This window comes from Aotus nancymaae, unplaced genomic scaffold (assembly GCF_030222135.1).
Source record: "Aotus nancymaae isolate 86718 unplaced genomic scaffold, 86718_ANA_hifiasm-v0.15.2.pri h1tg000090l, whole genome shotgun sequence".
NCBI lineage: Eukaryota > Metazoa > Chordata > Mammalia > Primates > Aotidae > Aotus > Aotus nancymaae.
The window spans coordinates 4,953,920-4,963,868 of NW_026988505.1; the positions used below are offsets into that span (position 1 = coordinate 4,953,920).

Genomic DNA, 9,949 nt, shown 5'->3' on the forward strand with positions numbered 1-9,949 from the left:
GTGTAGTGACTTTTATATGTGAGAATAGTGAAGATTATAGTAAGTAGGGATTGGGCAACATCTCCATATATAAATGCATGTAAAGCCATAAAACAATAAAGTTTGCCATATAATTCAAGTATGCATGTAAAGAAATATGAGTATTGTAGTTAGTGATATAATGAGGATGATACATATTTCACCTTTGAAAATAAGACAGAAAAGCACACATGATTCTATTAAGGATGTCTAATGAGAAATGGAGGCTGTTCACAATTCTTTATATATACAGAATCTGAAGGCAATGATACATGAATTGATACATCACCCTATGGATTTTTAGATTCCTGTATTTCTTATCTCAAATATATTTTTGTATCTAAGACAGTATTACTTGCAAGACACACATTTTATGTACTTTTTTAAAGGAAAAAAATGTTGCTAATTAATGCTAAAATACCTTCATTATTAACACATCAATATCATAGATATAAAAAAATAAAATACTGTATTTCATTCATTAAAATGTGTTGTTAAAAAGAACCACCTGGTAAAATTGATCATTGTTATTTCCATTTTCACTGAATATTTTTATCATTATTTCCACCAAATAATATATATTTTAATTATTCTTTATTTGCCAAATATTTATTGATGTTAAATCCACATTACACCAGCACAACAATCCAAAGTAGTATGATAGTACTTTTTTCTTTATAAATACAATATAAAAGTGGCAAAATAATGCTAGTTAATCCCAAACCCAGCAAAATTAGCAAAAAAAAAAAAAAGTCACATTCAGAAAAATTTGGCAAGTAAGACATAAGTCATAATTGTACAATAGAGACAGGTCCATGAGAGACTTTGCATGATATCTTAAATTCTGTATTAGCAATGTATATATGTGTGGTCAAAAAAACTTGAACTATACTGCACAGAACATCTGCCACCCGGTGCTCAAGCCTATTAATCACTGAAACCTTGGTTGGTTGATGTTCTTACAAAGCAGAAAGCTGTACATGTGAAGCAGTAATATGAAATATATGGGGTGATACAGAGATATTATTTTTAAAGTACTACATATGAATCAAGTAACTGAGCTTAGAGAGGCCACTTATAAATAATGAAAGATATATGTGTCTTGCATAAGGAATACAGTGTTTTCTTTCCATCGCAAAGCACCATTAAAGCCTCATCTTTTATACTACTAGGTCAAATTATTTTTTCTCCTTTTTAAAATTTATCAGTTCTGACTTAAAACCATCAAGTCTGGTCAGAATCAACTCAGTCTAGCTGATGCAAAATCATATGCATTCAAAAAGCAGTCTTTACCGAGATGCCTTTACAAACCTTGGAATCCGGGACCTTCTCAAGGCAAGGTTTCGTGGCAGCAGGGAAGTGAACTAACAATTTCCATTCACCACATCTTGGTGCCTTTGAAAAACTACTTTATGGCACAAACCTGTTTTTGTCTCTCCTTGTGTCTACACTTTCTTCAAGTAGACTAGATCCTACAGGCAGTTTCTCATTGATGCCACTTTGCAGTCTCAATCTATTTTCAACTTGCTCTACATACCTAAAATCTTCCACTACTACACAAACTTCAGACACCGTGATCTCCTCAGCACATGTCCAGCTGGCCCTAGGCTCCTCCACTTGTGAATGATGGTGTTTTTTCACTTACGTTTGAAGGTGAATTTTGAAGAAAACCAAAGCAAAGCCTGGCTTTGGCTACCTCTCCTGTGCCTTCTACTTTCACCTAAATAAACACACTATAATTGTGCTGGTTGCATTTTCCTTCTTTCTCTTCCCTTCTCCTTCCAAACCCCGATTCCTGGTGGCTCACACCTATAATCCCAGCACTTTGGGAGGCCGAGGCGGGTGGATCATGAGGTCAAGAGATCGAGACCATCCTGGTCAACATGGTGAAACCCCGTCTCTACTAAAAATACAAAGAATTAGCTGAGCATGGTGGCGTGTGCCTATAATCCCAGCTACTCAGGAGGCTGAGGCAGGAGAATTGCCTGAACCCAGGAGGCGGAGGTTGCGGTGAGCCTAGATCGCGCCATTGCACACCAGCCTGAGTAATGAGAGCAAAACTCCGTCTCAGAAAAAAACCCAATTCCTCCAAATACTATATATGCCTTGGTCATTTGGGTGGTTTGGATGCTTTTTGTGGAATGAACTGTAATATATTTCTGCTTTATTCAGAGCACTTTATATTATTTACATTTAAATTAGCCTTTTAATATGATTGGCAAATAAGTTGCCTACCAATGTAGTGTGAAAACACTACACATAAAGAAAAAAATGTTAAGAACTAAAGTATTAACCTTGTTAGAAAACCCTTAATATTAATAAAATTTAAGGTAAGTAGTTCCTTCCTTATGATTTAATATAAAAACATTTGCAAAGATGAGGAATTTACTTGGGATTTCTTTGTCATTTCTTCTTTTTTCATCCTTATGTATTGCCCTTGGCTCACTGTATCTGTCTGAATGAATACACTGAGCTTCAGAATCATTGTAGTATTGTTTGTGGTACAACTGCCTCATTAAACATTTCACACTGTCAGGCTACACAGCACCTGTATCTTGTGTTTAAAGGCACTTGTAGATAACACAAATTGTGGTTACCTGTGAACAACTGATTTCCTTTAGTGTTTTGGCATTTTAGGTCACTTTAATCACAGCAATTCCAAAGTTTTAAATTTGATAGCAAATGTAAATTTTCTGTGCAACGTGTATATTTCTATTAGCATCATCTTCTTAAACTCTAAGTTTGGTATATCACATAAGAAAAATATTATTTGGGTGTTATTTTAAATTTCTTAAATGTATGTTTCTGCGTTTTACATGATGTGACAAAGGAATATACTGGTCAAGGCAATGGCAGTTTCAGTGTTTCAGCTTTAACAAGAATGCTGGATTATAGGTTCTCACTTTCTACCAAGGCAGCATTCAGGCTCAGGGGAGATGGGTTGGCTTCAGGTTGGAACTCTGCTTTGATGTGTAGTCCATGGTCTGAAACTGCTGCATAGCGACTGGCTGAGGGCCGTACATTTTTTGGCTTGCTACTCTGTGACTTCTGACGCCACTGGGTGTAAATGTCCACCCTGGCAGTACAGGACACAATCCCTGCTTCACTCTTGGCTGACATGGTATACCACCCAGCATCTTCTTTCGCGGCTCCCTGAATGAGCAGACAGATGTAGCCGTGGTTGTCCTGGTGCATGCTCACTCAGTCAGTGCTGCGAGTGGGTGATTCATCTTCTTTGTTCCAAAATATCTGAGGTGGTGGCACTCCCAATACATGACATTCCAGCCACACTGGGTACCCATCAGCAACTCCTGTGTTTTGCAGCTTCTCAATAAACACAGGGGGTTGTGCGCTTCTTTAGCAGCAATCGCAAGCTCCAGGCTGACTGAGTTCTGTCCTGCTTGGTTGGTGGCTATGCCTGTGTAGATAAAGGTATCATGTGAGGTGACTGGCTCTACGATCAGAGAGTGCACCCCATTCTCACGCACCAGCATCTTGTGAGCATTGTCAGGGCGTATGGGCTTCCCATCTAGTTGCCAGCTTCGATCTGAGGTTGGTAACCCACTGACCTTGCAGTGCATTCTGCAGAGTTTTCCTTCTTGAACAGTCAGATCTACAGGAGCCTGCAAGAAGTGAGGTCTGAAAAACCACTCCTGAATTGGTTCATTTTCATCACCACTGTCCCTGGATCTAGAATGAGACCTTCTGACATGAGGATGGCCTGAGGGAGAGTGGGGACTTGGACCTCTTTGGTTGACAGCCTGTACCATTAGCCGTGCAGTACAGTGGATGCAGTCTGAGGGTTTGTACCCATAATTATATAACTCCCATCATCATCTAGGGTGGAGGCTATGGTATGGAGGGAGCTGTGGTTAACACCCGCCACGGGCACCAAGGAAGGAAAACTGTGCAGACCCCAGGCACAATTAGTGCCTGAAGTATAACTTACTGCTTACATATATCTAGCTTATATAATCATACTTAATACTTATATTTAGCATACTTAGTTCTATATAATCTTTCTGTATAATCATATAGGTATTGTAGTCGGAGCTGTACTGACACATTTAGTGCTGATTTATAGAATCCTTCTATATAACCATATAGTAGTTCATAGTAGGAGAAATGCCTAGAGCAGTCACAGAACAGAAGCAGTACACGGGAAAACAGCCAGACCAGGACAAGAACCAAAGACCCAGGTGGTGGCGTCCCTGCCTGAAAGGGCATATGCTGTATGGCAGGCTTGGAGCAAGTGCCTCTCCTCCTGAAAAAGGAGTTGTAGTACCTTGCATCCAGTTCCCATGGAAAGTAGGCCTCAGGCCTGAGATCCTGGAAGTAACCGAGGGAGAAGAACCCCTCTGGTGTGACCAGTCACTGCAGCTGTACACCCTGTCAGTCTTTTCTCACTTCTGTGCTAGCTCCAATTATCCTACCATAAATATCTTAAGAGAAGAGCACAAGTCTGTCAACTCCCACTGCACTGGCTTACAGTATCCTTCTATTAGAAATCCTTTGAAGTCTCCAGCCCCCAGATAAGAATTGTCACGCACAACACCTGCCGCACACAGCCCACCTCCTTGCCTCAGTGACCTAATGGGGGTGGACCCCTTTTTTGTACACGACCCTCTACTACTGCGCACGGCACGGCTCCTTGCTGCGCACGGCCCACCTCTCTGCCCAGGAGACATATGAGGTGTCCCCCTCGCTTGTGACTCATGCGATTATGTATGCCCTATCACTAAGCCTGTAGATGATGACCTCACTCATGACCCTGCCCCCTGCTTGTACCTAATAAATACAGATGCTTCTGGGCATTTGGGGGCCGCCGCTGTTCTCCGCTCACAGGTTTCGTGGCCCCTCAAATCCAGCTGCTCTTCACCAGTTCTTCAGTGTCCTGTCTCTTTACTTCTTGGAGTCTGCACCTCAGCACAGCATAAGGGACACCCCACGACCCTGTGGGGCCAACAGTCCTACAGGGAGCAGGTGCCATTGAGATCTCTTTGATGGTGCAGTGATCACTCTTTGGAGAGATCTGCTTCCCATCTTTAAACCAACAGATCTTTGGCTTTGGATTTCCAGCCACTCTACATGTGAAAGTTTCCGGCATTCCCTCAAGGATCTTGTAATTATTTCAGCTTCATCTCAAAGAATGGTGCGTTCCATTTTCCACAGGCACATCTCCAAAGTGAACTTCATCACCTGCTGCATCCACAGGAGCCCTTTCTAGCCTGTTCTCGAGTCTGTGCTTACAGCTGGAGACTTTGTATTCCTGACGAGCTGTTTCCTCTCCTGGCTCCTCAATATTGAAGACAGTTGCGCCGTTAGCACCTGGTAGCCTCCGAGCCCTTCCTTCTTTGCATGTCTGCCTCGCTGGCCTGTTCAGGAGGGTCCTTCTTGAAGCAAGTGTTCGCTCCAGGTCTGGAAGGCAGCATGCCTCGAATCTCCTCATGGGAGGCTATTCTAGCAGTTCTACTGGCCTTCGGAAATCGGGTGGGGGTGACGTCCTTGGGCAGCCCCAGGGCATTGCCGGCGGCCAGGGTTATGGCGGGGAGGAGCCCTGGGATGCCTGGTCCGGGCTCGGGAGCGCGAACACGTGGTGCATGGGGAAGGCCACAGTGGGGCTGAAGACCAGGGGCTTCGGCGGGGGAACAGGAGGGCGTTTGAGCCGGGGCTGGAGGCCGCGTCCCACCCAGCCGCGGCGGAGGCACTGCGCGAGAGGAACTGCTTGGGGCGTGCCTAGGTGAGGGAGCCGGAGGACTGCCTGGAGGGGGCGGCGCAGGAGGCCAGCAAGCTCCTGGGCTCCAGGGACAGGGCGGCGCCAGGTCGAGCTCGGGGGAGGGGCGGCGGGGCTGCCAGGTGCCGGCCTCCAGCTCCAGTCGGATGTGGTTCTGGAGTTGCTGGATCTTCAGCGGGTCCCTCTGCGACCCGCTGCTTCCGATTCCGCCTTGGGGGCGAGCCGGGGCTGTGCGGACTCCGCTGATTTTAATTATTTTCTCATCTATGAATGCTCTGCACATGGGAGCTGGCCCAAGTTACTATCAATGCCAAGATATACGATGAATATCTGATGTTTAGTAAATAGACAAAATCTCACAAGAAGAAAACAAGAGACTTCCTAAGTCATCATTATCAAATATGGAGAAATTGACAATGATGAGCTGAGTTAATCCATCTCTCAGTAATGCTCCTATTTCCCCTGTCACTTTGAGACTGTTGAGGGTATATTGTACTTGGGACAAAGTCTGAAAATATTTTAGTTTATGAGCGATTTCTTTCCATCTAAACCTTATCCAGAATATCCATTTGAGACACAGGCTGAAGATTCTTCTGTAATGTTACCCAAAGGAGCCTGCCTAAAAATAAAAACATCAGAAAATTGGGTAATTTGGTTAAGAATCCCATATCTGGTGTTTTTTTCTTTGTTGGTTTACTTTTTTTTTTTTTTTTGAGACATGATCTCTATGATTTGACATTGATCCTAGAGAGAGACAGAGAGAGAGAGAGAGAGAGAGAGAGAGAGAGAGAGAGAGAGAGAGAGAGACTCCCTCTGTTGCCCAGGCTGGAGTGCAGTGGTGCAATCATGATTCATTGCAGCCTCAACCTCCTGGGTTGAAGTGATCCTCCCACCTCAGCCTCCTGAGTGGCTGGGACTAAAGGTGCATGAAACCATACTTGGATAATTTCTTTTATGTTTTGTAAAGATGAGGGTCTCCCTATATTGCCTAGGCTCATCTTGAACTCCTGTGCTCAAGCAATCTTCCAGCCTTGGCCTCCCAAAGTGCTGGAGAAGTCCGTATCTGGTTCTATGGGCTCTTCAGAATAGGGATGAAATTTATTCTGTTGTTGAATTGAGCACTCTTGGCCACTGCTGAGGAGTGGATACAATCCCTGATCATAATCTTTCTATTTGTGTGGTTGTGTTCAGAGATGTGATTTCCAGAATCTTAAATGACTTTGCATATCTGCTGCCCTGTCAAGTGCTCCAACAAGGAAAAGATCACTCAAGAGAAAAAAAAAACAAAACTGACTTTCATGGACGTTTGAGATAATCAGCCCTAGAAATCTGATATGTGATTGTAACACCTCAAAGAACATATAATCAATCCGGATTGATTATACCTTTAGTCAAAAATGTTCTGTCCTTCTGCCTCCTCAGTAGGGAGACTGAGGCCCCAAACCACCATCCCACAAACAGCAGACTGTCTACTTTAATACCACTTTCCTATTTCATTGTCTTTATGGTGTACCTTAACAATTCCAAGAAAACCTTTATTTTACATTACTGACATTCCCCAAAGACCCACCAATTCTTCGAGAAAAAGCATCAACAGAGAATTCAACCCCTAAGAATCATTAAATCCTTCATGTTAAAATCCTTTCCTCACTGTTTCTGCCAATTCTACAACCCTAAACTCTTATATCATGATTTTTATCCAATTCCAAACAAACCCTTGACTTGAAACATCTGCCTTAAACCACATTCATATTCTCAGTAAATCCTACCTTGTACTTTCCTCTACAGAAAACTACCAGAGCTCAGTCAAGGTAGTATTTTTCCCTCATCTCAGTAAACAATAAACTGAACACTGTTTTATCAAAAGGTTGGAGAGCCAGCATTTAACACTATTATGGCTTCAATCAGACCTACTATCATTCTACTATCCAGAAAAGGCTTAGCCTTTTTGAGTTTATGCTAGCATGATGTGATGTAAGGGTATAGAAAATGTGGTCCTGATAATTTGATGAGACAACATATTTTAAATACCTTGTAAACTATAAAGCTGAATACAGATGTTTGACAGGGTTACTATCATCATTACAAGAGCAAGACTGCCATCTAATGACAACCAAGCAGATAACAGTTACCCTATCCTTTTTAAAGCAGAAATGAAGAGAGTAACAGGATCTCCTGATGAAACCCACGAAGTGACAACAGATCACAATTTTCTTCTCACTATAGTGTTATCAAAACTGTTTTGAAATAGAACATTTTGAACCTCTATGATAACTGCTCCTCCTAGTAACTAAGCATCATTGAGAGCTCTTATAGTGGAAACAGTAGGTAGGCATCAAAGACACATAGGCATCATTGAAACCCAAGAACGGCTCTGTCATCATGCACAAACAACAGTGCTCTTCTGGGTCTCTTCCTTCATCTATGAAGAGAGAATGGTGACACTTTCTGCAAGTTGCTGTGAGGATTAAATTAGATCATCCAAAATGCTTATAAATTATAACTTACAAATAAAGCAAAACCTGAAACAACTAAGTGCCTAGGCCAGTGGTTGGTACAATGTAGGTGCTTCAATAAATAAATATAGTTAATTTCAACTTCTCAGTGGAGTCAAAAACAAACATATATTAAGTGATGCCCATAACTTAAAAAGCTACTAGAAAAAAGAGATCAGTTTAAAACAAATGCTTCAGTGAACATGTGATTTTAACATTTTATATGAATTAATTTTATTAGTCAACAGAATCAAAATGACTAGTCACTGAGCCTAGAAATACCATGTTTGAGTCCAGCTGGGGTATTTATTCCTATAATACTTTAGCACTTAAAGCTCCAGTTTTCTCAAATGAAAAAGAGATGCTATTTACCTCATCTGAAATTAAATCAGCATCTGAACAAATGCCAAGAAGCAAGGTGACTTTTCTGTCACTAATACTGCAAAACATATAATTACAGATTAAGAAGAATATACCACCTGTGCATATTCTCTACCGTCTGCCATGGCACAGGGGAAGAAGTCTGGCTTTGGAGTCAACACACAAGTTATTTCACTTCCACCAAACTTGGATTTTCTCATATGAAAATAGGGATGGTAACTCATTTTATTTTATATACATAATGCTTACAGATAGATTTTAATAGCCTTTGTAGGATTACAAAAAATAATTATAAATTGTATAAAGCAGTAGACCTAACACAAAGTAAGTTAAAAATCTGTGCCTGCTGTGTGATAAGAATGCTGATTAAATTAAATACTCTTTCTTTCTTCTTTTTCTCTTTCGTTTCTCTTTCTTTTACTATAATTCATTATTATCCACTTCCTTCTGGGAAGTATATCTATTTAATAAACAGAAAGAATGTGTGTCATTATCCCAAAGAAACACTTTATAACATGTGTATTATTTTTAAAGAGTAATTTTCTTTTTACACATACAGTTTAATATATTAGGTAAAGATTTGAGTCTTATCCAGAAGTCTTCAGTCTGCATATTCCTTAACTGTTTGTTCTTGCAAAATAAACTATTTGAGGCTCAAAAACTCTCTGTTAGTAGAGTTAATGAGATAGAAGACTAAAATGGTAAAAACAAAGAGAGTTATATGGCACTGAGGGATTAAAGAAAGCTTTGTATTTAGATAAAAATTTATTTCTAGTTACAAAACACAACCACCACCACCACAAAGAGAAGTGGGAAGCAGAATAAAGAAACTGAGAAAAGCCCCTATTTACCATATGGCAAAACTTCTAATAGATATAGGATCGTTCCGCTAGGAAGCAAATTAGAAGTTATCTAAATTCTATTTGAAAATTTCTGTGGCCACATCCCAGTTGGTTCTTGTAGTACTTAAAATGATGAAAGCCTGTAAAAAATACCTAGCACAAGAACCATCAAATGGAAAACATTAATACCTTTATTTTTCTTTTTATTCCAGATTTATTGTGGTATAATTAAAAATAATTATTTATTTAAAGTGTACACTATGATGATTTGATATACATGCACGCTGTGAAATGAGTGCCATAATCAAGTTGATTGCAGTTTCCGTTGTGTATGTGTGTGTGTGTGTGCACGTGAGTGTGTGTTGAGAACACTTAAGATGTACTCTTAGGAAATTTAAACTATACATTACAGTATTATTAACTATAGTCACCATACTGTACATTAAATCCCCAGAACATATTCATCTCATTTTACATAT

General features: G+C 40.7%; 1 pseudogene; it reads right to left on the reverse strand.

Annotated features, from left to right (window-relative positions):
- Positions 1 to 2,907: 2,907 nt before the first annotated feature.
- Positions 2,908 to 6,035, reverse strand: LOC105721575 (palladin-like; annotated as a pseudogene).
- Between the last annotated feature and the right edge of the window lie 3,914 nt (positions 6,036 to 9,949).